Genomic DNA, 25,801 nt, shown 5'->3' on the forward strand with positions numbered 1-25,801 from the left:
TATTTTACTGTTAGCTCTACAAAACATAGTGTATATAGCTCACTTATACATAAATTGCAAATCTTATTAATAAACAGATATCTGGAATAGAACTTCAATAATGAGTGTAATTTTTCTCTTTAAATTTTCCTAGTCAGCACTGTAAATATAAAGCCTAAAGATGGGTTTAGGTGGCTTCAAGCATAAAAATTCAGCAAATTTTATATTCTTTTTCAAATGTCATTTATCAGGGACAGTTCTGAAATACTGATCCAATAAGAGTTACCTGGATTTCTGAATATCTATTATTGTGTTACCTAGGGAAGGGAGTGTCAGGAGTTTAAATGCTAGCCCTAGATTTTAGAGTAAAGTCCCCGCAGCACTTGGCTGAAATATCAAAAACATTTCCCAAAAGTGAAGAGTTGTAAGTCATCTCAAGTTGTCTTAAGGTAGGTTAAGTTTTCAGTGACAGGACAATCAAGGTATTTACTGTAGAGTATAATTCTCACAGATGTACTTTCAGTTTCTTACCCAATCAAGTATAAGGTTTCTAAATAATCTGTGTAAGTGACTACATTGAAATAATGTAAGAGAGAAATCTGTATTATATAAGAATCCTATAGCTGGACTTTGCATCTGGTAACAGCTTGGAGGTTTAGTTAAAAACACTACTTTTTAACTGTGTCACTTTGATCAGTACGGCTTTCCTTTCCAAATTGGCTAACGAATCAAACTGAAACCTGTCAATGTGAATTCACTTATTGAACTTGTTTGTTATTTGCTTTGCTAGAAGTACAGTTATATAACAAGTGTCAATGTGGGAGATAAAAAAAATCAATGTGGAGATAAAATGAAATAAAAATTAACACAAAGGCACGTAGGAAAAAGGAGAAAAGGAACGAAGAAGGAAGTAAACAAAAATGCAGATGATAAACTTTAGTCCAATCATAACAATAATTGCATTAATTAAAAACAGTCTAGCAACACCAATTAAAAATTATCTTGGGATAGGGCTGGGGATTTAGTTCAGTGGCATAAGCGTTTGCCTGGCAAATGCACAATCATGAGTTCAATCCCCAGTACCAAAAAAAAAATTATCACGGGATGAAAAAGCATGACCCAGTTGTACGCTGTTTCTAAAAAGCCCGACAGAGATACAGGGATTAAAAAGATGTAAGTGCAAACACTAATTGAAAGAAAACTGAAATGGGTGTACCAAAGCAGTTCAAAACAATCTTCAGTGAATACAAAGAACAATAATAGTGAAAGGGCCAGTTCACTAAGAAAGCGTAACAGTACACACTTGTGTGTACTTAACAAAAACCTCAGAACACACTATTCAAAACCTCTTAGAAATAAAAGGAGAGCTGAGTGTTGGCGCACACCTGTAAGCCCAGCACTTGGGAGGCTGAGGCTGGAGGAGCCTCAGCCAGTCTGAACTGCATAGTGAAACCCTGTCTCAAAAAAGAGGAAAACACAAAAAGACAAAAAAGAAAAGAAAAGCCACAGTTTTAATTAGAGGCTTCAATACTCTTCCCTCAATAACTGATGAATGAAGAATGCAGAAAACGAACACACGGAAGGGCGAGGCATTACTCTCCACCAGGTTGGCCAAACGATACTCTATCCACAAATGCAAGATATTTATGTGCCAGTGTCACTTGGCCCCATAAGATTTCATTGTGCTACTTAAAACAGCATGCAGTTTAAATCTGGTACACTCTTTTTCTGGAATTTAGTATTTTTGGACCTGTGACTGACCTCAGACAATTGAAATCATGGAAAGCAAATCACAGTTTAGGGGGGAATTAATGATTATGAATGATCCTATACTCATAAATTTGATGACTTAAATAAAAGATGAATTCCTGGAAGGACACAAGCTATCAAAACCCACACATGAAGAAATATATAACTTGAATTCAAGAAATCTCATGAAGCCAACATTACTTGATATGAAAATCAGATAAAGATATCATAATAAAAGAGAAACAGACCAATATTCTTCGTGGACATAAAAATTCATATAAATGCTCCACAAAATACCAGCAAATCAAATTTAGCAGAATAATGGGGTGAAGTAGACGGATACATGGCAGAGACACTGACCACGTAAAAGAACTGGTTGCATGTAACCGAGAACAGGCCACACACAGGCACACTTCTCCTCAGTAACACAGTGTCACATGATCAGACCTCTGGGCAAAGGCAAGGGCTTCTCATCTGAGCGGACAGATTTTCAAACCGCAAATGTTCTGAAGTTTGAATAACTTTCTTCCAGATATGTTAGAAGAGGTTTCCTACCCGTGATTAATACAGGCTTGATGACACTAAAGGTTCTTCTGAGTGCTAATAAATATTAAGAAGAGAAAATAGTTAGTTGGCTTAATATTTATTAAGAGCTAAGTAAGGAAATGTGAGATTAATGTCCATTTTAGAAGTGAGAATGCTTATCTTTATGTAGGTTACACTGATAATTTAGTAGTGATATATGCTTCTATGGTACACCACATAAAAGAATTTCTCTATCTCTGTCTCTGTCTATTTCTGACTCTCTCCTACACACTCTGAGGAGGTACGTAATTACTTAGTTCCTGCTCCATTAATATTGCAGTCATTTATGTTCTGTCCATCCTCTTTCTCTGCCTCCAGGATCCTCTCTTAAAGAAGAGCTCATGCTCTTTCTATCCTATTTCGAGCTTAACTTTCCACTCATGTTTTCAATGGATCATGAACTCATGCCTCAATTTCCTTTCCACCTGGTCCCTTTGAATCTCCTATAATCAGCCCAGTATTTTCAAGCACCATCCATAATGATCAGGGAGTATTCAGGGAGGCTGAGAGTGTTACCAGGAGGATATATTTGTACTCAAGGAGCTATAAAAAAATCAACGTAAATCATCCAAATAGTGACTGGAGACAATTTGAAAAGGAGAACTGACACTTATTAGATATCTTCTAGTATACTGCTGTGACAGACTATCTCCCATGACAGCCACCAGCAATTCTTCTATCCCTCTACACACATCACATCCCCTGACAACGTTGTGTCAGATATCATGATAAATATAAATGGATCAAATTCACCAATTAAAATACAGGATTTATATACATACAGATTGTGTATGTATGCACGTGTGCATGTTGTGACTATATGCTATCAATAAGATGAGCCTAAAAGACATAAAAATATTGAAAGAAATGACTAGAAAAATGTATCAGGCAAAAATTAAGCATAAAAGAGTTTTAGAGCCAAGCATTGTGGCACTTGCCTGTAATCCCAGCACACAAGAGGCTGAGGCAGGAGGATCACTGCAAATTCCAGGCTACATAGTGAGTCACTGCATCAAAAAGCCAGGGAGAGAGAGAGATACAGACAGAGAGAGAGAGAGAGATACAGAGAGAGAGAGAGAGAGAGAGAGAGAGAGAGAGAGAGAGAGAGAAAGAGAGAGACAGAGACAAAGATACAGATAGACAATAGCTAAATTAATATCAGACAAAATAAACCTTAACCACTTACCAGTCTGATTACTTAAATACAGGATGACCAAATATACATATTTTTCATTTATTTCTATAACATAGTATAACAGTAAATATAAAAAAGACAAATTTATCAAATTAATTTAATACAAGAATTGACTGGTTGAAATGCCTCCGGCTGCCCAAGCAATACTTGGGATAGTCAGGACACAAACAAACACACTGTCCAAGTGATGCTTGGGGAAAACTGGTAAGTGGTTAAGGTAGTTAGTCAGGAAGCAGAATCACAACATAACAATAATAGAAGTGAGATAAAGATGTGAAGGATATTCTTGGTGTCGGTTTTAGGCACAGGAACCCAGTAACTACATCCCCATTGTAATAGAATCAGACCAATTCTACTCAATTTCAATTTAATCTCATAATTCTTTACATGAAAACTTTGAAATTGCCTACCATATATTTGTTTCTATATGTGATCTAACACACATATAGAATTCTGGGCTTGTTAATGACAAAATACACATTAATTCTTCTCATAAAAAAAGAAATATTTTAAAAAATTAACCTATAGAAGGCAATAATGTATGTCTCAGCGAAGTCCAATGGAGCTGGACACAGCGGTGCATGCCTATAATCACACGCTCAGGCTGAGGCAAGAAGACCATGAGACAGACTGTCTCAAAAAAGAAACCCAGTGAATCATAGCCAACAGCTATAGCAAAAGTCAGCTTGTCCTACGGCTTCCTCCACCATGACCTTGCTTCCCCCAAACTCCTACTCACTGTTGTATTTCTCTCTTTTGTGAACACAGCGTGCATTCATTCACTTATTTACCATGTTTTTATTAAACACTTATAAGTTCTGTTCTAATCTTAAGGAACATGCTAATGAGCAAAGCAAAAGAGACAAACATCCCTCCTTTGAGAAATCCACATGTAATACCACCTCGCTCACTAGACTGCAAGCAATTCAAGGCAAGAGCGTGACTAGTGCAGATGTGTACTGTTGGCTCTGGGAAGACAGAGACTCCCCACTGTGACACTGAGCAGAGGGCTTCACGTGGGCTGGAGCCCATCCTTGGGATACAGTGGCACGTGGTCATCAGGCCGGGGTCTGGGGCCAGAAGGAGTAACAAAATCTAGACACACCTTGCCAACTCTCTACTGGTAATTCAGTAGCTCAAATCTCAGCATTCCACAGGTCAGAGCAGACCAACATCTAAAAATCAGACTGTCGAAGAACAGGGGCAGAAGGTTAGATGGGTGTCAATCGTACTAAAAGCAATGAAGTCAGATCATAAGGGAAAATCTGGTCTTTTAATGTGTCTTTGCCAACTGAAGAGGCCAGATAAGCTAAGTGACAGTTGTAAGTTCAGCCTGGCTGTAAGGGGCTCTTTTATCCTTCCCTATGAGACAGGAAGGGCTATCCAGGTCTAATGACACATGGGCTAGACAGCAGGGCCAGGAAGGCAGACAGCGCTTACTGTAAACCGGTTCATGTTCTAACTTGAATTAGAGGAAGGAGGTCAGCTTTATAGAGAATACACTCCAGATGGGAAGTTAACAGAAACTAAAGGAATTTGGATACCTCCGGTTGCTGATACAGGTTTCAATAGTGACTCATCACTCTGCAGAGACAAGCCGTGCCCCTCTTCCAAATGTCGCATCAGTCCAGGGAGAAACAAAGGCCCCACAGCCAAAGCCGGGGAGAAAGGGAGCTACTTAGGCCCTGCCCCCTTCCCGGAGCACACAATGGCCAGGACCTCCACGGGACAATCCTGGCTCTCACAGACTCAATAGGACCTGGTGTTTTCTGGTTTTAAGCCTCTGTGTGAGCACTGTTACTATGGCAACAAGGACAGGATGCTCTGCTGTATGTGAGGGGCTTATCCTCCAAATATGCTTCTTGAGTTAACAACAAAGGAGTTTGCAGAACTCAACTAATCTGATATTCTCCTCGGAGACCTCTCCCCAGAGGCACTTTCCCTCCTTGCCCCCTCCAACCTCCCAGGTTACATTCTGTGCTCCACCAACAGCCATGGTTACACAATGGTCCCTGATACTTTCACACGCAGCTTCTTCCTCACTCCCCAGGTACCCTCTCAGTTTCAGGAGCCTTTTCTGCTACACAGGGACAGCATGCTATCCAGGGACATAATGACAACCTTTCCACAATTCTCTTTTTAAAAGATTTGACAGAGACGGTAACAGTAGGTCTCCTGTACCCACAGGTTCCCATTCTGCACACTCAATCAATCACAGATCAAAAATAATAAAAAAAGGTACAGCACTCAAGGAGGCTGAGGCAGGAGGATTGCAAGTTCACATACAAGCCCAGGCATTTTATACAGACCCTATATCCAAACGAAGAAAAGGCCTGGGGATGCAGTTCAGTGCAAAGACACAATATTGAAAAACAGAAGGGAGTAAGTAATTCATGAATGCCAGAGTCATTCCTAAATGGAGCCAGAGGAGCTTTCTCCTACATCAAAGGCAGTTGCTTCCTAAGGCAAGCAAGGTGACCAGGGCACACAGGCCTCCATGTTACATCTGCAGCCACCAGCTGCCTTGGAGATTTGGAATCTTCTCCTTAAAACCTGAGATATTCAATGAGCAAGCCAACTAGAATTAGCTGGGCCTGGTGGTATTGCTTATAATCCCAGCTACTTTGGAGGCTCAAGAAGGAGACTCTTGAGTTTGAGGCAGCCTGGGCAACTTAGAAAGATGTCGCCTCAAAATAAAAAGCCAAGTAGAACAGAGACTTTGGCAAGAGTCCAAGACTAATATAATTGTTCCCCTTCACTCAACTTTCAACTTTCAGGTAGAAAGAGCGGGCTGGGAAGTGGAAATACTGTGTTTTGTGACACATCACATCTCAAAACCACAAGTCCCTTCTTTCCAGAATACACGTCCTGGAATACACTGGGTCTTGGGCATCTCCAGTGCTTCTGTCTTTATCATGGAATGAACCAAGCCCTGTAACTTAGCAAGGAACCAATAAATGGAGAAGGGCTCTTCCCAGCCAGAGAACACAGCAGGAGAAAGCTCACACCGAACTTGAAAGCGATCCTCTGTAATACGCTGTAGGAGGACAACTCCTGACTGTGCCTCCCCAGGACCTCCTGGCAACTGTCTCCCAGGAAACCAGGTGGGATTAGCACACCAGCCTCAATGTGCACCATCAGGTGCAGGGGTATTTTGTAAGTGCTTGTTTTTGCTTTTGTGAAGTCTACTCCAACACTACCCACTATCGGCACTGACTGATAATAGTTGTTATTTAATACAACCTTCTGTTACATGACAATGCATTTTACACGCCCATTTAATCTTTCATCACTCAAAGCAGGCCAAGTTTTTTCAGCCGTGAGCATTGTTCAACAGAGAAAAAAGGCCCAGATAACTTCCACACTTTCTCATAGTCACACAGGCTGGTGCTTGAATTCCGGTATTACTCCAGAATCCATGCTCCTTTCATTACTGCAATCTGAGGACACAAAGAAACGGCATGTGATGGGCCATGGGCCTGACTAAACTTTCAATCAGGGGCAAGGCCAGCCCAACAGCCTATGCTATTTCTTCTTCCTCCCACTTCACCTCTTATATACATGCTACAAGGGCCTAAGGCCCCGTGACACTCAACCACAGGGATAATGCACACAGAGGAACCAAGGACTTTGGGTTCCCACTGAGGCTGGGCTCTGAGCCCTTCTGTGGCCCAGCGGCTTGGTAATTTCTTCTGGCTGCTGTTGCTGAAGAGGCTCAGAGTTGCTGTCTACTTGTTAAGAGTATTTTTATCCCATGCAATAGCGCCCAGATCCTGTGGTATTGGCCTTGGCCCTGGCAATGAAGTTGGTATAATAGACAGGAAAATGCAGGGTGTAACTAGGAGAACTGAAAGATCTCCAGAATTCAAGAGGCCTCAGAGTCTGAGAAAAGGAAAACCGACGCTGATTCCTCAGAAATATGATTAGACTGACCTTTCACCTGCTGCTTTTATCTCTTTGGTAACTCCCTGGACAACCATAGGCAGACACAGACCTGATTTCAGCAAATCGCTTCTCCTCACCATTCTGGGCCGCCCTTCCAGCCTAGCAGGCTTCAGTTAGTTTCCTTTAATGCTTTTACACACAGGGACTCGTTTGGTCTTAGGACACAGACTAGACAGTGGCATCATCCCCTTTGTGACACTTAAAGCGACTAACACCCTGGCTAATAAAAAAGAGTCAGACTAAGCCTCTGTCCTCTTGAATTGAACCTAGTACCCTGTTACTAAGCTGAGGATGATGTTATTTATAAAGCTACCTCCAGTCTGGTCCTTGCCCTTTAACACTGAATGAATGTTTTGACTGGGGCCTCCTTTTCCACGTGGATTGTTCCAACAATCTAATTATTTGCCTTACCTTCACCTAGCCTGAGTCATTCCCCACTTCAATTAAGGGGCCTTCCCAAATAGCTAAGGTGGTCCTAGCACTTCTCATGGAAAATCTTTCCTTGGTTCTCTACTCTTTTTAGGATGAAGACCAAAATCTCCAAAGCAGTGTGATGTGGACCTTTATCCAACTAACTGATCTCCTCAAAGGCCACATCCTCACACATTCCCCATGATCTGTACACCTTCTCCCCTCTGCATCTGCTGCTGATCTGCCAAAGTCATGCCACTCAATCCTCAGAAGTGCCCTGTTTTGTGTGTGACCTGTCTCAAATGAGGTCTTCCCAGAGTGCCCTCTCCCTGCCTTGTTATCCTTAGACAAGCTCTCCTATATGGCTCTCCCATCCACCTGCAAGTCCCTTGAAATCTGTAAGCTGTTTATCTAGGACCCCAGAATAGAAAGAAAATCTAAGCCATACAGTGGTAGGTCAATAAATGACATGTGGCTTGGATATAGACTCCTTCCTTACTTACTATGTTCTTCCTTTTTATGGAAGTTGAAGTTTGTCTCGCCCAAAACCTTCAGGCATTTGATACAGGTCTTGAGACAAAACCGACAAAATCTCTAATTCATTCCTTTCCAATAGGCTTGCTAACACAATCATTGTGAATTGGTTGGAGAGCCAGAGTCAGACTAAATCAGTATGCTCTGGACACCCCTGTGAGCCCAGAAACCGTCTATCTCCTCAGATAGAACAGGCATCGCTTAGGAGATGATGTGTGGGAAGGTTAAAGGAATAATTCTCTCACCAGTCAAAGCACAGTGCTGACACCCCAATCCTTCCAAACTAGTCGTGGATGGCCACATACAGATTTTATATCCACCTTTTCTGGCTTCTACTATGCGACTATTCCCATAGAGCCTCACACAAAAGTGGCTGGTTTCAAATGCTAGCTCTGCCATTTACTAACTTCGTGTTCTGGATAATATGAATTAAACATCTTTGCAAATATTTGAAATAATGCAGGTAAAGTACTTAGTACACTTGGCACACAGCTATCACCCGCCAGAATACAAGCCTGCCTCCTTAATTAGAGTAATTGGTTTTCTTTTATTGATGCAGTTGGTGCATGTACTATATAGACACATTTCCACTTTAACTGTCTCACATACATAACTTTAAGTAGGATTTTTTAAAATTTTTTTTTCTTTTATCAGTACCAGGGATCGAACTTACGACCACGCACTTATAAGGCAGGCGCTTATGCTGTGAGCTAAATCCCCAGCCCCTTTTAAGTAGGATTTTAACTAATATTGTAAAGCCAGTTTTACACAGCTATATCTTTTTAAAAATCAACATACATGTATGCATATTTACAGGGTACAGTATTAGAATCATTCTTTAGCCAATAGTTTCCTTACATAATGTACATCATGCTGAATGCTTCCAGATGATAGATTACTCTCCAGCCCTCTGATCTGCCTGCACACTTCTGTCCCTTGCAGGTGAGCTGTATACTTACCAAACATTAGCTGGTTTGTGCCCCAAACTATTTAAGCCAAATTGTATTTATGACTGTAACTGTACCACTATATTTATATAGAACTGAAATATTATATAAAGAAAACATGAAAAATGATATGTTCATTTGAAAAATAATTGATAAAACTATCAATGGTTAAAAATTATACTGTTGAAGCCAGGCATGGTGGCGCATGCCTATAACCCCATAGTTAAACCCTGTTTTAAAAAGACCAAAAAAAAAAACCAACCTGTTATTTTCAACAGAACATCTGTAAAAAAAAGATATAAAATTTTTAAAAAACAGGTTGTTATTGTCTTATTTCATTATAAAATCTTGTTTTATTTTTTTCATAAAAGCAAAAAATAGAATATTTCTACATTCTGATGGCTTTCTAAGTGTGTATGCTGCATTCCACAGTAATAAGATTTAAATTGGAAAGTGCCTAACAGACACAGTGCAAGCAAAGATGATAACCCAGTTCCCATCCCCAGACTTCAAAGCATGGAAAAGATACTGCCTCATTCTCAAAGCTTGGAAACTATATATTCCTTGTTTTAAGTCAAGCAGTTTAAGGTATACATGCATGAAGTTTTCATCAGCTTTCTCAACAAGTCACTCACTCCTTCTGATCACACCTTGAACACTGTCCATTCCTGATCACCAGACTCCTAACCTATGCCAGGCTAATGTTGTTCCAAACATACCATTACTAAAACAGTACTGTTAGAGTCAATTCATCCTAATTCAATCATTTCACATGTCATGGATTTCCAAAAAGCAACCTCATGTTCAAAAGACATCACAACAGAAGATCCTAAATGGACCATCTAAGTATCATTACTGTATAAAAAACTTCTATAACTCAAGAGGAAAAAGGCAAATAATTTAATAGAAAAGTTAGCCAGGGAAAAGAACAAACAGTACACAAATAGCTTTAAAAAAAAAAAAAGGAAACACACCCAACTTCATTAAAGGTAAACACAAATTAACAATGAAACAACACTTATTACCCATTCAACTGGAAAACATTTAAATGACTGCGACCATCGGGTTTAGGTAAGGCGTAGGCAAAAAACTGTAGCCACCATTTCCTGCAGATTGTAGAAGTAGGTTTATATGTAAATTTTTAAGTGATAGGCTCTTAATATTTTCAGACACAGCTTTAAAAAAACTGCCCCATGAAAAAGGAGGAACTTCACTGAGATCTAAACATAATTTTGAAACCAAACATAATTCGAAAACCAGAAGCATTTTAAAAATTTTTTAATTTTGAAACCAGAAGCGTTTTGATAACAGCAACATCATTGAGACAAAGACATGCTTTCTGAAGACTCAATGGGAGGGATACTGCTGAGTCCAACCCTCCTCCAGGTCTGCAGACACCACAAGAATGGCAGGCGGGCCTCAGGCCCTGTGGGCCTCTCACAGGGCTCCAGATCAGAGGCACAGGGAAGCTACACTGCCACCCGCTGGGGCCTCTCTTCCTTTCTCAACTTGTGGTTCTTCCCTGCACTCTCCTGTTCCAGGTCTGAGCTGCACTGATTGGTGGGGAGGGGAACAGTTTGCCTCCTGCCTTCTTTGCTGTATCCCAGTTCCCATGGTTGAAACAGACTTGCTGGTATTTGAGCCCTTATAACACCCAGAATCTACAATAAAACAAAGAACCAGCTTTCCAGGAAGATCCTGGAGCCAAGAACATGGTGTTGCATCTGTACAATGAAATGCAGATTTCCCAATAAAAGGCAAAATGCTTGACTTTAGGAGGTTGAATAAAATGGGAAAAAATTCCAGTGGGTTACATTTATGGCACTGAAAAAAGCCCAGCCTGAGAATATTTCACGTATGCGAGCCCATGACGCTGTCAGCTTGCCATGGACTGTTAAAATACTCACTCATGCTGTACTCCCACCCTCAAAGCTGCGCCTGGAGGCAGCTGAAATGGATCAGCCAACACGGCAGCCAGTCCTGCTGACATGAAGACTACTTTGGCTAAAATGGGGCTAAGGCAAAAGGTACAAGTAGTCACATTCAGTTAAAAACTGACCAGAAACTGTGATTGCAAGTTAAGATTCTAAAAAAAAAGTCAATGACCATCCTTTCTGTTCTATATTTGAAGAAAGAGTACCACAAAGCACAAGCCAAAGACTCTAAGGCCTCTGGAGAGACTGCTGGGTATGACCCAGCACCACCACTTACCAGCCATGTACCTATGTCATGGCATCTCTGTTCCTTTAGTTACTTCCTCCTCTGAAATATGGGGTATAACACAGCTCCTCTCTGCTACTCAGCTTTCCACTACTGTAACACACACCTAAAAAGGTTTATCGTGACTTGGTTCCAGAAGTTTTACTCTATGACCAGTTGGCCCATTGCCATAGGCCTCTGGCAACACATCATGGGGCTGGAGGTGGAGAGAACACATGCGGAAGGCGGCTGCTCATCTCATGTCTGGGAAGAGGAGGAGGAGGTGGGTGAGCCCCCTTCAGGGGCTTTTGCCCAGTGACTGACCGGAGTCCTTCCACTAGATCCCAACTCCTGAGGGCTCCACCACCTCCCAGTAGCACCAAATGGGGGCTTTTGGGGGACAAAAGAGTCGAACTCTAGCTCCCCTGACAGAGTCATCATGGGCAACTGAGTTACTACACCTGAAGTGCTGCTCCCATAGTAAACACGCAGACATCAGTCGTTACCATTGGAAGACAGAAGGGGGCTGAAAACAGATGCTAAGGGGCCTGCACATCTGCCATTTGCTTGCCCACTTGTGTAGAACGTACTCATTCATATGACTATCTTGGGTCATTTCATGCCATATTTCCCTGAAAATAAGACCAGGTGTTACATTACATTTTGCTCCAAAAGAGGCAATAGATGTCTTATTTTTTCACACACAAACATCTGTATTTGTTCAAATACAGTCTTGTCATCTTCTGGAACAGTCATAGTTCCCCAAACTCTGAATTCTGGCCTGAATGTCTGCAGAATGTCCATTTCTGTAGACCCACTGGCCCCGCTCTCTCATGTCCAGCAATAGAGCTCTCTAAATGAGCACCTCTCGTCCACACAGCCTGCTCACAGTGCATTGGGACCACAGTGGGCAGTGACGTTAGCCCTTTAGTTCTTCACCCAGGTCATGACCCCTTGCAGGCTGGGCTTCACAGGGTTTCCATTAACTCAGGTGTCAACTGAAGACTTAGGGGACAGGAGTGACAACAAGAATTATAGCAGTTAAGGACCATGTTGGTCCATACAAAAGCGATGGAAAAAAAAACCACAGGCACCAAAGTTCAGACAATGTTTATTTCACAGGAGTAAATTATGTATGTCTGCTACAATACACAATGAGATTCATGTTAGGTACAACGTTGAGTTGCTATCACATACACACACTGCTCGCGGTTTAAAACCTTCAGGTAATGCGGCAGACCTTCAGGGAGTGAAGAGTGAGGCAGAGAGCAGTCGTAAGTCACCACGAGTCCACCAGGAATTTGGAGGGGGGCAGATTTTACTCTAGGTTCATTCCAGACTGAAAGGAGTGAAAATGCAGATCCCAGTGGCAGGTTTATAGCATGGCCGCAAAAATCTTTTCATGGCTGTGATGTGTATTATGTTTTAACTAAAGTTTTTCAACATGAGGAAGAAGGGACACAAATACAGATTACATTATGATGACCAAGGCTGTATGCTACATGACAAAAATAAAGCAAATTTATACAATAAACGCACCAGCACTGAACAAGGTACCTGAAATTTAATCGAGAATGCACATGCATAAAATGATCTGACCACAGACTTGTACAAGATAAATTACATCCCAAAGTACCAAAATGCCAACCATTCTGACTGGAAAGTGCCTTATTCTCCTGGTGAATAGTCTGAGAAAATCTTTATGCAATAAAAACTAGCATTACACTGAAAGATTGCAAGAAATAGAATGCAATAAAAATATACTTGTAATTCTGCATAAAATATACACAGTAATACTACTGCTTCAGAACTTTAAAAGTCAAACATCACCCTGAACACAGTAATATTACTGATTAAAAACTTTAAAAGTCAAACATCCTTTTATACTTTAATTAAATAGTAAAATATATCTCATCAAAGAAAAATGCTCCTCATTTGTATATCACTGGTATAAAACTGGTAAAATTTTATTGAGGGAAACATGGAAGATATCTAACAAAGTCATTCATTTAAAATTTGTTGAGAAACATCTATAAGGTTGTAAATTGCTGCTTGTACAATAAATATACTTTCTACTCTTTAAGTAGAATATAAAAGAATAACTTAAAGAAGGTGTTTCGCAAAATAAGGTCCAAAGGCCCAAAAGAATTCTAATGTAGGCTCAGTAATAAATAAACATTTTATACAAATACCCTATGTGATTTTTGTACACTCTGAAATGCCCAAAGGCAAAGAGCAACACTTAACAGCAAGATTATAAACATATTTCTGACATGTAAGAATTCTCTATAAATTTATTTTGTGAATACTGTTTTTTGTGCAAAAACAAGTTCCAAGTATTAAGAAACATATTCACTTGCAAATGACCATGTGAGTATGTATAAAACTTTTCTTTGATATTTTCATTACTTTCAAATTTAGTTATCTGAAGAAAAGATAATATATGATTCCAAGCTTTGGAAAAGTTATATTTCAAATGAAATGAAGCATCCAAAAAGAGATAGAAAGATAATTTATTAAGTGCCCACAAATTTTAAATCTTTCTAAATTTAAAACCAGATAGCTTACATAATACTAAAGTTTAAATTAAATTAAGACCGTAACACTGTAACTTATTTAGATGATGATGGTTACTTTTCAAGTCCTTTGCATAGAAATGGTACTAAAACAGAGAAATGCTGTATCTGGAAACTCTTTCAACAATAAATTGCTAACTACTAATTTTAATCAAATAGTTTGCTGAACTCTGCCCCTGAAATGAGTTGCACTACGTACTTCATGTGTTATAGCACCTGTGTTAGCCTTTGGACCTTATTTTGAGAAACACTTTCTTCAAGTTATCCTGTTATACTCTGCTTAAATAGCAAAATGTATATTTATGGCATAATATTTTAAGCCGGTGAAATGAATTCTACTATGTATTTCAGGTGCTATCCTACTAAATAAAAAAGCTTAACGAAGGAGACAGAACTATAATGTATGCAAATTTGTTCAAAATTGTTATTATTTTTTGATTTTTCCTTAAGACTACATAAACATTGACCCAAACACATAGGTAATATTGTTTAAGACCTTCTACTTAAATGACATATTATTTTCTTGTATATTCAATAATAAGAAAAAATACTAGGCATTTAGCTGCACTCAACAAATGGAATGTTTTTACAACTTTGGTTAACAAGCAATTGCCTCATTGTTATTTAAGTCATATCATAAAAAGTAACTTTATCAACCAAAAATTCGATATTCTCAAACACAGACTATAAGAATCAAGTATGACATCTAAATATAACTACAAAAAAGAAATTAAAATTAACTACTAAGCAATTATGAAATTGTTAATTGAATCCATGCCGGTAACAAGATTTTCTGTGCATTAAATAGCAACATAAACAGAATGCTTAGCTGAAAGATGAAGATCAGACTCATTCTTCATACATTGGAAGGTAATTGATATATTCAAACCCTGCAAATTCATATCCATCCATCTTCCTCACAATGCCATTGTCATCTGGGCTGAGCTGGACAGGCTCATTAGTGAACTCAGGATCAAAGGTGCCCCAGCTGAATTTTCCAGAAATATTTGGTTTAAAGGGAGGTGCCACCTGCTTTTGTTCCATCATGTTCCAGTCAACATTTTCAAAGAACAGATGCTCCTGAATAGCAGCAAATCCTGCTCAAGGATCACAACCCAATGGACACCTCTGAATCCTTCTCCAGGAAACCCTCCTCCAGGACACTTACAGCTTACACAGACAGATGACATGGCATGTAAACTCTTCTTCCCGCCATAGCTTGAAAAAGACTATAATTAGAGTATTCTCAAGATCATCTGGCCTCTTGATAAGATGAAATGGAAACGTTGCAACCAGTATCTCGAATTTAACCATTCCAAGAATCCACCCATCCACACTAAAACCACAGCCATCTCCTTTTAGAACTTCTGGAGCACATGACTAAAGTGTGACAGAAAGCACTGGTCTTATCTCCTGGCTGCAGACCTTCCTTACACAAGCAATGGTCAGTGAGTTTTAATGTGCATTTCTGAATCCAGTAATAAGTTTTCCAACTTTAAATTTCTGTATGGGATCCCTTGCCTATGAAGAAACTGAAGTACTAAGCTGATTTCTACCAAGTAAAACCTGGCCTGTGCTTCAGCAAGGATTCTTTGCTGCTGCACAGGAAACATCAGGTCTCCTCCATTTATGTTGTCTAGAATAAGGGACAGTCTGCTTTGTGTCTGAAAGCAAGAATGCAGTCCAACAAGAAAAGGGTGATTCGATGTCTGCTCCAATACGTGCTTCTCTGTCCATACACGATCAAGGTTGGCACACGCCTTTTACACCACTTTCATTGCACAGATATGATCTGTTTTTTAAAAAATTGAACTAACAGTACTTTTGCATAGTTTCCTCTCCCTATTACTTGAAGGAAATCAAAGTCCTGAAGACTTAAAAGAATACGAAGCTTTGCTACTTTCCCTGCGGTTACTTGACTAATTCTCGTCATCCACTTCTTCCAAACCCTCATGACTTTCAGGATTAGATGGAATTATTATCTGTGTTGGATCTAAAGTCACAGATGACTCATTCATTGGCATGGTGCATTCTGGTGGCAAAGAATGCTGCTCCCATTCAACTGTGACAAGTGTGTGGCACTTCTTGAGCACCAAAAGTTTATAGCTGATACACTTGTACACCTTGCATCCAAATCCTGCCACAGGGTCTGAGCAGACAGCAAAATTAGCACACTTGCTGAAACACCTGGCTCAAAAAGTGTGGCCATTGGCATGATAAACCTTTCTGCAGAGGTGTGAGCTCTGTGGTAGATGGATTTATCTTCAGGAGAAAGCCCTTTAGGATGTTCTGGTACACAAAGCACTTGAGGATGTTCTGGTATGGAAGGCACCATAGAACTTTCTGGTACACAAGGCCTTTTAGGATGTTCTGGAACACAAGGCACCTTAGGATGCTCTTCTGCACAAAACACTTTAGGAGGTTCTGGTACACAAGACCCTTTAGGAGGTTCTGGTAGGGAAGGCACTTTAGTATGTCCAGGTTCACAAGGCACCTTAAGGTGCTCCACTATTCGAGGCACATTATGAAGCTCTGGTATACAAAGTGATGCATGAATTAACAGTTCAGATCTTTGTTAAGTTCAGAAAGCATAAAGCCATCTTCTACCTCCAACAGAGGTGATACAGTATATGTGTCTCCTTGCTCATCCACACATTTCATGCTGAAAACCTGTGTAGTGTTAAATAACCAGGTGTCTTGAAATTCATTGCCCTTAGAGGACAAGGACATCTCAAGATGTGCTGCCATCATATCCCTTCCCATAACTAGGGCCTGTAGGGTGGAGCTGTGGGTCATGGAGGTAACTGGGAAGAAGGGACCATAGAAGGGTTGGCCCATCCAGGAAAACTGGCGTGAAGGGCTTGATGGGCCAGGGAGGCCTGACTATCTGCGCTGATCACACTGGTCAGATTTTGGCATTGCTCCCTGAGAAGTAATTTCCATTGATTTCCTGGGCCAAGTGTCTAGACTTCTCAGTGTCTCTTGGGGGCTGGTCGCTGTGTCTTTGGTCTCTACTCCTGGACACTTTTGTCTAACTTTACTGCTGCTGGCTCTGGGGAGACCTGCCCAGTACTGTCAGGTATTTCAGGGCCTGATGAAACTTGCTCCTGGATCATTCGAGTTTCCGTTTCCCTGGCATATGGGCTTAGGAAGACTTTGGACGAGTACTTTGATTTTGGTAGGTCACTTGGCGGTCAGTCTTGGGGAGACCTTCCCTGGGCTGTCTGTGACAGCTGAGTGTCTCCTGCATCATGGCCTGTGGTGGCTGGATAGAGTCAAATGTCTTCTCAATATTTCACATATACTTTCTCAGCCTGGGATCCTAGGGTTGCGGTCTCAGGAAATGGAGAAGCACCTTAGCATGTTTGCTGTTGACTGTTTCCAGACAAATGAGCTGGGGAGATGGTACTGGATTGTGATGCCAGCTACAAGTTCTGTGAGGTCATGTCTTGGGGTCCAATAACTGACAAGAAAACCTTATGGCTCAACTTTGTCTTCATACTAAGTAAATCAGTGGCTAACTCCTCTTATTATTTTTATCTAAGTATCTATGAATCTTTTTCTCTATCATCTATCTATTAGCTTTTTATTTTTGCGCTATTGCCTCTCCACAATGAACCACAGGTATATCCTCAGACTTCTTTTTCAGATATGCACTAAAGGTCTCCCTAAGTCACAAAATCGGTCAGGTTGGACTCCACCTTGTGATCTTCTTGCCTCAGCTGTGATTATAGACATAGACCATCTTGTCTCCTTCAGCATGCAATACAAAAACAACCAAACTGGGAAAGCTTCTGGGCACTATTAGCTATCGGTGGCATCTTCACTTTTAAAGCAATGTGCGTGCATTGACACTGCTCGTAGTGCTGGGAGGTCTTTTCCATATAAAGTGGCATTTTCTCTGAAATACAGTGCTAGGGATTTCAATCTAGAGAGCCATAAAATTGTAGAATACTTTTCTTTCTTATTGTCAATTCTATTTAATTAGTTAGTATTGAGATTTTCTAGAAATTTCCACAATAATTTTCCTTAAGAAATAAAAATGTTTTTTTCAAAACATAACTTCTGGGGTGGCCATAGTGGATCCATAGCAGATTTTAGCTTCGAGGTACACACACGTGATTATTCAACCTTAGCTAAAGAACTTAATACCAAAGTGTTCTGCTCAGTATAGTCACATACTGTGTTTCCCTGACAATAATATGTAACTAGAGCGACCTAAGTGGAACCAGCCCCAGCTCAGCATCACCGTGGTGATTTCAGGGTCATGCAGAAGATTATACCTCAGTGTCTTCTTGATCCATGGCTATTCTGTAATGGCACATAAAGCAAGGGCAGGCTGTTGGGGTTGTCAATTATTTTCTGGTTGGGTTTTATTTTCTGGAAATAGAGTGGGGCAGGACAGCACATGGTGATGACACACAGACAGTCTTTGTAATTACCCTAATGGTGATAATGAACACGTAATATTGAAATGTTCCTTTTGGCCACCTGGAATCACTGCCTGTCCTCCTATCACAATCAGCCCCTGAACAGTGTCCCAAGTGGGTAGTCTGCATTTTCTAACTGTGAGGAAGCTGCAGCCATTCAGGATTTAGTGCTTTTCTTTTCTGAAGAGCGTATTCATTCAGGATGACCATACTGATGGGAGAGAACAGACCCAGAGTGACCCCTCACTCTCTCAACATGAGTAGATCGTGCAGGACCTCCCAGCATGCGAGCCACTCTGCGTGGAGCGGTGGTGAACTGCTCCCAAACACCACACCAGGGCAGCAAGACCACGAGCTTTAATGTTAATGACACGTCTGGGTTGAAAGCACAGCACCCACAGATTGTGAGATTTTAACAACAGTGTGTTAGTAAAGGTTTAATAACAGCATATATGTGCATGTGTGCATATGTATCACAAGTATACACACAAGTGTAGTACAAATTTTGCTGATGTAAAGCGCGCATAACACACAACTTTCAAAGAATAACATAGTGCTCTATCCAATGAATTCTCACAGAATGCTTTCCATACTCTTGCATTCATAGTCACCCTATGTTTGCAAATGACAAACTTGTATAGTTCAAACACTAACACTGGGTGACACTTTCCCCTAGATTGAACAGGAAGAGAAAAGTACAAATATCTGAAGACATATGTCAGCACATTACTTGTTCTCAATGATACGAGAACACTTTTTGCTGAACACAATAATGATGGTTTTGAAAAAAAAAAGAACATTTTCATTTTGTGTGCAACTCACAATGTGACAGCTGCGCACAGGGCAAATTTTTAACTTAAGCACATTTTTAACATTATTCTTCATTTTCTTAAGACTGTAGTCAATCAGTTAAACTATAAGCAAGTCTTGGAGTGCAGCATGTGATTTCTAAGGTATAAAACTTCTACCAGGCCTGGGAATATAGCTCAGTAGTACAGCACTTGCCTCACATATGTGGGGCCCTGTGTTGCATCCTCAGCACCACAAGCAAACAAACACACAACCTCTTATCATGGTCTTTTTAAACTACCAACATGAAATGACCAAATGAGAAATGGGCAGAGATGACCAGTAGCACATTTTACAGCATTAGTACCACAAGGAATAAACCTCAAGAACATAGATATCAGGTGTGCATGGTGGTTGCACACCTGACGTCCCAGCACTGTTGGAGGCTGAGGCAGGAGAACTTTAGGTTCAAGCCTAGCCTGCGTAACTTTGTAACATAATAACTCAAAATAAATTTAAAAATAAAAAAAGGCTGGGGATGCAGCTCAGTGTGAAGGGTGGTTGAATAACAGCCTCCGCATGTCTCCGGTCACAAACCATTTGAGTCACCTCAGCCATTCAGCCTTCACAAGCATCCCTACCAGATTCTATTCTAATTTTGACTACAAAATCTCTGAATGTGATAAAATGACTCTGGTTTTATGTCACTGAGTTTGGAGGACTTTGTCACCAGCAAAGGAATGAATGGTCCTTTCAGAAACAAGTGCTACATTGTACCAGGTCCTGGGCAGTGAGCAGGGGACTAGTCCAGCAAAGGGTGACTCTCTAAAAGGTCATAGATGATAGACCCTTTTAAAACTTTGATCCCATTTATAATGTTTACAACACTTTCATTTATTCAACAGCTAGCAAATGCAATATCCAGTGCTAACAGGTACTATTCAGTGCTAGATAAAAGTCTTTGTCCTCAACTGTTTATTATTTAGTGGAGAAAACAGACAACAGGTAAAACAAATCAACCTTGTTAGATTGGACCTGAGGAGAAGAAAAATATTGATCAAGAAGTAGAAACGCAGTATCAGGGGAGAGGTCAGGTTGGACCTTTAGAAACCATGTCCAGGAAAGGGCTCCAGGAGAAGGTGAGTTGAATAAACTTCTGTTTTGAAAAAGCCCAGCCTGGACCCTCCTCAGCACCCGCCACTTGCCGGCTGCTCATACCCAGTCAACTAGAGAGGCTTCAGGACAACCTCAGGACCCAAGAGCTGGGTCTCTCTGAAACATCGTGCAGCAGCCTGTTCAGTGGCAACCTCCCCACAGAAGGGCTATTTGGCAACAAGGTTCAAAAGCAGAAAGAAGATCATACCTTTCAACCTAGAAAGGCTTTCAAAAGCGGAAAGAATATCATACCTTTCAACCTAGAAAGGCTTTTCTTATAATGCAAGGAAATGATACAACACAGACAACAAACATTGGACAAAGACAAAAGAATTATAGTGGTGTTATCCATAATAGTTAAATAAAAACTGAAATCTTAATTATTGGACAATAAGAAAGAGTTACAATAACACCTAACCTTGAGCAATTATTACGTACAACCACTGGGCCAAGGACTTTGTTGGATTTTCTCACTTTACCTCCACAAAAACCGTATGAGTTAGCACTATACTGCCCCCATTTTTCTACTAAAAATAAAAGTGTGTTCAAGCTTATACCTGAGGAGGTAGCAAGTGATCACCATTTTATCACCGTATTTAGTTTCAATCATGACTTTATTGTGGTCATCTGATTTTGATTAAATTCTTTTTAACTTCCCTAAGCCTCATAGCATCAAATATAAAATGAGAACAAGAACAATATTACAGGATTGACAAACATTAAGCCCCAATTGTGTGAAAGAAATTAGGTGAACTATAAAGCAGAATCTAAATGAAAAGTATTTACAGCCACGCAAATGGTAACTCCGAATAATGTATTTGGTGAGCCCCATTCTGGTCTATTCTACATGCCAAGCTGAACAGCTGAAATTTTAGGTTTTTATACAGTAGGGAATTAACACTTTTTCAACAGGGTGCTATAATGAGTTCTATGTTTTAATGCTGTTTTATGGTCCAACAATACAAGATTGTCTCAGGGTTACAACAATGGCACTTTATGTAATCCCAGATTCTCAAGTTTTATAACCTGTCTCATAAAAACACTAAAAAATTGATCCAGAGGGCAGAGAGACCTCAGGGAGGGGAGGTATGGACACCATTGAAGCAGCAGTGGGAGAGGCAGGGTCCTTGCCCCAAACAGCTGTGACCAGCAGTATGGCACCTTGGCAAGAGAAAAGCAGAAACCTCAGAGCACATGCAGAGGCAGGGCATTGCGAAGATGGTCAGAGATGCTTCTTCCATTGCTCTGTTGCTGGGAGGCCATGGGGAGGGTTATCACTGCTGCCTGAGAACCCACAACCATCAAATCCCAGGCAATTATGTACCTGGTCCCACCAAACAGGAACCGGTACAGTGCCAGGTTTTCCCACCCTAGAGAATTCAGCTGAATAACAAAAGACAGAAGGTCCACACAACGCGATCATCAGCTGAACCTGGCAGGAAGTCAGCCTTTCCTTGTTCCAGAGGAAAATCAGAGACTCAGCCTTTCAAGACCCTCTCTCCACCCTGCAGTCCAAAAAAGTCCAAGGAAGGACAAAGTGACCACCATGACCTTCCACATTCCAGTCATCATAATAAACATTGTAAAATGAAAGGGTTGCTTCTGAATCTCAGTTCTGGAGGTTCCAATCTTTGGTTGGCTCCACTACTTTGGACTCGTGGTGAGAAAGTACATCATGGTACTTGGTGAAGTCAAACAACCCCTCTCGTGTGCAGGAAGTGAAAAGAAGAATGGACTGGGGCCTCACAATTCCCTTCAGGCTGCCGCAGCATCCCGGAGATCTCCTGCTAGGCCCCACCCCTCAGAGATTCCACACCTCCCAGCAGCACTGTCCTGGGGACCAGGTCTGTAACACACCCACTTTTGAGGAACAGTCAGATCCAAATGATAGCACCAGCCTTCTGGATTTCCCATAGGTTTTCAGTTTGTTTCACACTTTTGTACAGAGTCTCTTCTGCCATTCTTTTCGCTTCCCTCAGCCCAGGATGGGAGGTAATGGGACCCTCATAACAATGCTTAGAGCACCTCCATTTTGTAAATGAGAGAGCCCAAATTAGGAGCAGTTAAATAACATGCTCAGGTTTACCCACTGGATAAATTGTTGTGTAGATTTAAACTTGTGTCTTTTAGTTCCAGGCCCTTCCCATCAACCCACGTGTGGGCCTCCTAATCAATGAGGGGGACAAAGCAGTGTATGCGAACAAAGACGGTTTGGTACACCATGTCACCATGGCTCTATATGACCCATACTCCAGACCTGAGGTTCTTCAGCAGTCAGACTAACCCGTCCTTCCTGTTCCACCAGAAACCCCACAACCCTACAACCCAAGCATAGCACAACCCTTGGTTAAAAAGAGATCTTGGCCTGGAAATTGAACCAATTGAGTCCTTTTAGAACGCTATATACAGGCTGGGAAGGAGGCCCAAGCTTCTGGGCCCAACAGCCATTGTGCCAGTCACAACTCAAGAAAATGACAGAGTAATTAGCAGGCAGAGCCCACAAACACAATTTGAATCCAGTTTCCAAAACAGTCTGCAAAATGAAAGATCTTGGGACCACAGTGACAGTACAGGAGCCCAGTTCTTCTGTACACCATCCGATTCCTCTGGTCCATGCAGGCATGGTGCGGGGAACTGCAACAGGTACCACATCCTTCCACAGGTGGTCCCCAGCCACCTACTGTATGCCTGAGATAGGCCATGCAATGTGGCACCACTGTGGACCTGCCCAGAGAAGCTGTTCACAGCTTAGTGACAATATGAGCTTGAGAAACAAACAAGGAGCCAGAGGCTAGTCTAACCAAGTGAAATTTACCTCAAGAATGCAACTTATCCGGCTCAACAGATGGCAATATCAACTTGATTCAATACCACAATAAAGCAAAGCTGGGCAAACTAAGGCCCACAGGCAAAATCTGACCTGTTGTCTATTTTTATAAATAAAGTTTTATTGAAACACACTTCTGTTCATTCATTTACTCATTCTCGATGGCTTTTTCCACATTGTAGTGGCAGAGCTGATACTTGTAACAAGAAGATGGTAGAGTCTAAAAGGGTGAAAATATCTCCCATTTGTCGCTTTACGAAAGAGTCTACGTATATCTAAACTATTAGGAGGGAATTCTTTGGGCCCTGAAACCACAGTAACTCTACCTCTCCCTGCCTTGTTCTATAAACCTTGGTGGGAGGCAGATGTGCATTAGAATCCTAGGGTATCGGGGACAGTGGCCAGGGGGCTTCCTGCCATGGGAAAACAACCCACAGAAGATTTCTCTTTGTCCTTCCCTCAGGACCCGCCCCCAGGTAGAAGCCTCAGGGCTCTCTGGAAGAATGTAGTACAGGCTTTCTGGTGAAGCTGTCCTTTTTAATGCTTGAAGATAGGGAAGTGGTTCTAAACCAACCCTTCCCAAAGCTTTGTCTAGAAAAGGAGATCCCTGGAGGTTACAGAAAACAAAAGATTCACATCAGTGATCTCAGAAAGCATCACTTTAGCAAAACAGAAAAGAAAGAACAACTAAACCCAGAGCATGCAGAAGAGGTAATAAATAGATTAAGCCCATGAAATTAAAAATAGAAAACTGAAAATAGAGAAAAATTAAAGAGACCAACAGCTGTTTCTTTGAATGGACCAATAAAATGGCCAAATTCCAGCCAGACTAGTCAAGAGCAAAAGACACAAACTCTAAATATCAAGAATGAATGAGGAGACATCATTACAGTTCTAAAAGATATTACAAGAATAATAGGAAAATATTATAGATGAAATAAACTACTCAAGAGATACAACTTACTGAAAATCACTTAAGAAGGATAACCTGAATAGTTCTATATTTATTAAAGAACTTATTTATTGGAAAAACTAGCCCAGAAAAAGTAAAACCAATCTCAAGCAAATTTTAAGGGATAAATAATAATTCCTTGCAATTCTTTCTTTTTTTTTTATTTAAAGAGAAAGACTAAAAAAATGGAGAAAAAAGGGTAGAAATAATACAGAATTATAGAAAAATAAACAGTGAGAAATCACCAATTGATAAGTTACATATTGTCATCTTGGAAATAGTTGTTCAGGTTATAAAATTAAAGTATGTAAAGTGAACATTCAAATAGTGATGCTGCCAACAGTTCTGCTCAATGATCCAACAAAAACTCAGTAATATGGTTATCAGTCCTACACACTTGTTTTTTATCTTAAAGAGGGTAAGATTAAACATATCAAAACAGAACAAAATCTTGTAATCCACAAAGGAGCCCCCAAACTCAAGTTTAAATCTTTTTTTTTTTTTTTTTTTTTTTTAGCGGCACTGGGGATCAAACTCATGACCTTGTGGTTACTAGACAGGTGCTTATGCCACTGAGCTAAATCCCCAGCCCTCCCAAACTCAAGTTTAAAAATGAGGCAAAAACATATTTTTAAAAAGCAGTGCTGATTTATTTTATCCTGGGCCCAGCGACACAATGCAGTTGAAGTTGCAAAAGCTGTGTGTTGCTCCTCCAGACTTGCAGCCTTTATGTACATAGCACAGTTTACAAAGTAAGGGGTTATGCACATGAATCAGGAAATCTGCTAAGGAAATGAGGAAAACCTTTGTTTTCCTTAGCTGAGGGTAGAGTAGTTTAGCAGTAATTAACAATTCTTTGTCAACTTATTTTAGCACCACATCTGTTACTTGTAGAGGGCAATAATGGGTAACATATCAATTAGATTAGGTTCCCAAGGATTCACAATTCTTTATAGAGCAGAGCACTGATTAACATATCAATTAGGTCACCCAGGCCGGGGGGGGGGGGGGTCACAGGTACTTTGGCATAACACAAACACAACGAGCAATAATGAAGCTCTTTTTGCTAGTGTACAGCACAAAGCAGTTCAAAAAGAAACAATTTAAAGAAATACAGATTTCAAAGCAAGTCCACTGGAGATCTTCACTGTCTATCTTATTGTCTCTAGTTTTCTTCCAAATAGTTGTCCCCATCTTCACACACATTGAATACATACTGCATATCATGGAACTAATCAAATCATTACAGGATGATGAAGGCTTTTTAGGTCTTCAAGATCTGATTTTGGGGAAGACAATAATGACTACCATAGTGTCTCTCATTCTCTTCATAGTAGCTATCTTTATCTTTACATATGCTGAAATTGAACTTAAGAGACTAGACTAATATCACTCTGAACAGTGAATAATAGTATTGCTAGATTTTGTATCATAATGCTACAGAATTAGCATTGGGTTTCTTAGTGTCTCTTCTTCTTCAGAGTATCTGTTCATTACATCTTGCATTATATAATCTGTTCCTGTAAAC

The 25,801-nt window shown here is 40.5% G+C and overlaps 1 protein-coding gene and 1 pseudogene across 1 annotated transcript in view; both read right to left on the bottom strand.

Moving 5' to 3' along the window:
- Mylk (myosin light chain kinase) overlaps positions 1–25,801 on the bottom strand; it is a 274,928-nt gene that overhangs the window by 230,866 nt on the left and 18,261 nt on the right. The window lies entirely within an intron of this gene.
- LOC134470517 (protein kinase C iota type-like) lies at positions 764–25,278 on the bottom strand (annotated as a pseudogene).

This window comes from Cavia porcellus, unplaced genomic scaffold, assembly GCF_034190915.1.
Source record: "Cavia porcellus strain 051 isolate PalLab524CR breed Dunkin Hartley unplaced genomic scaffold, mCavPor4.1 scaffold_15, whole genome shotgun sequence".
Classification (NCBI taxonomy): domain Eukaryota; kingdom Metazoa; phylum Chordata; class Mammalia; order Rodentia; family Caviidae; genus Cavia; species Cavia porcellus.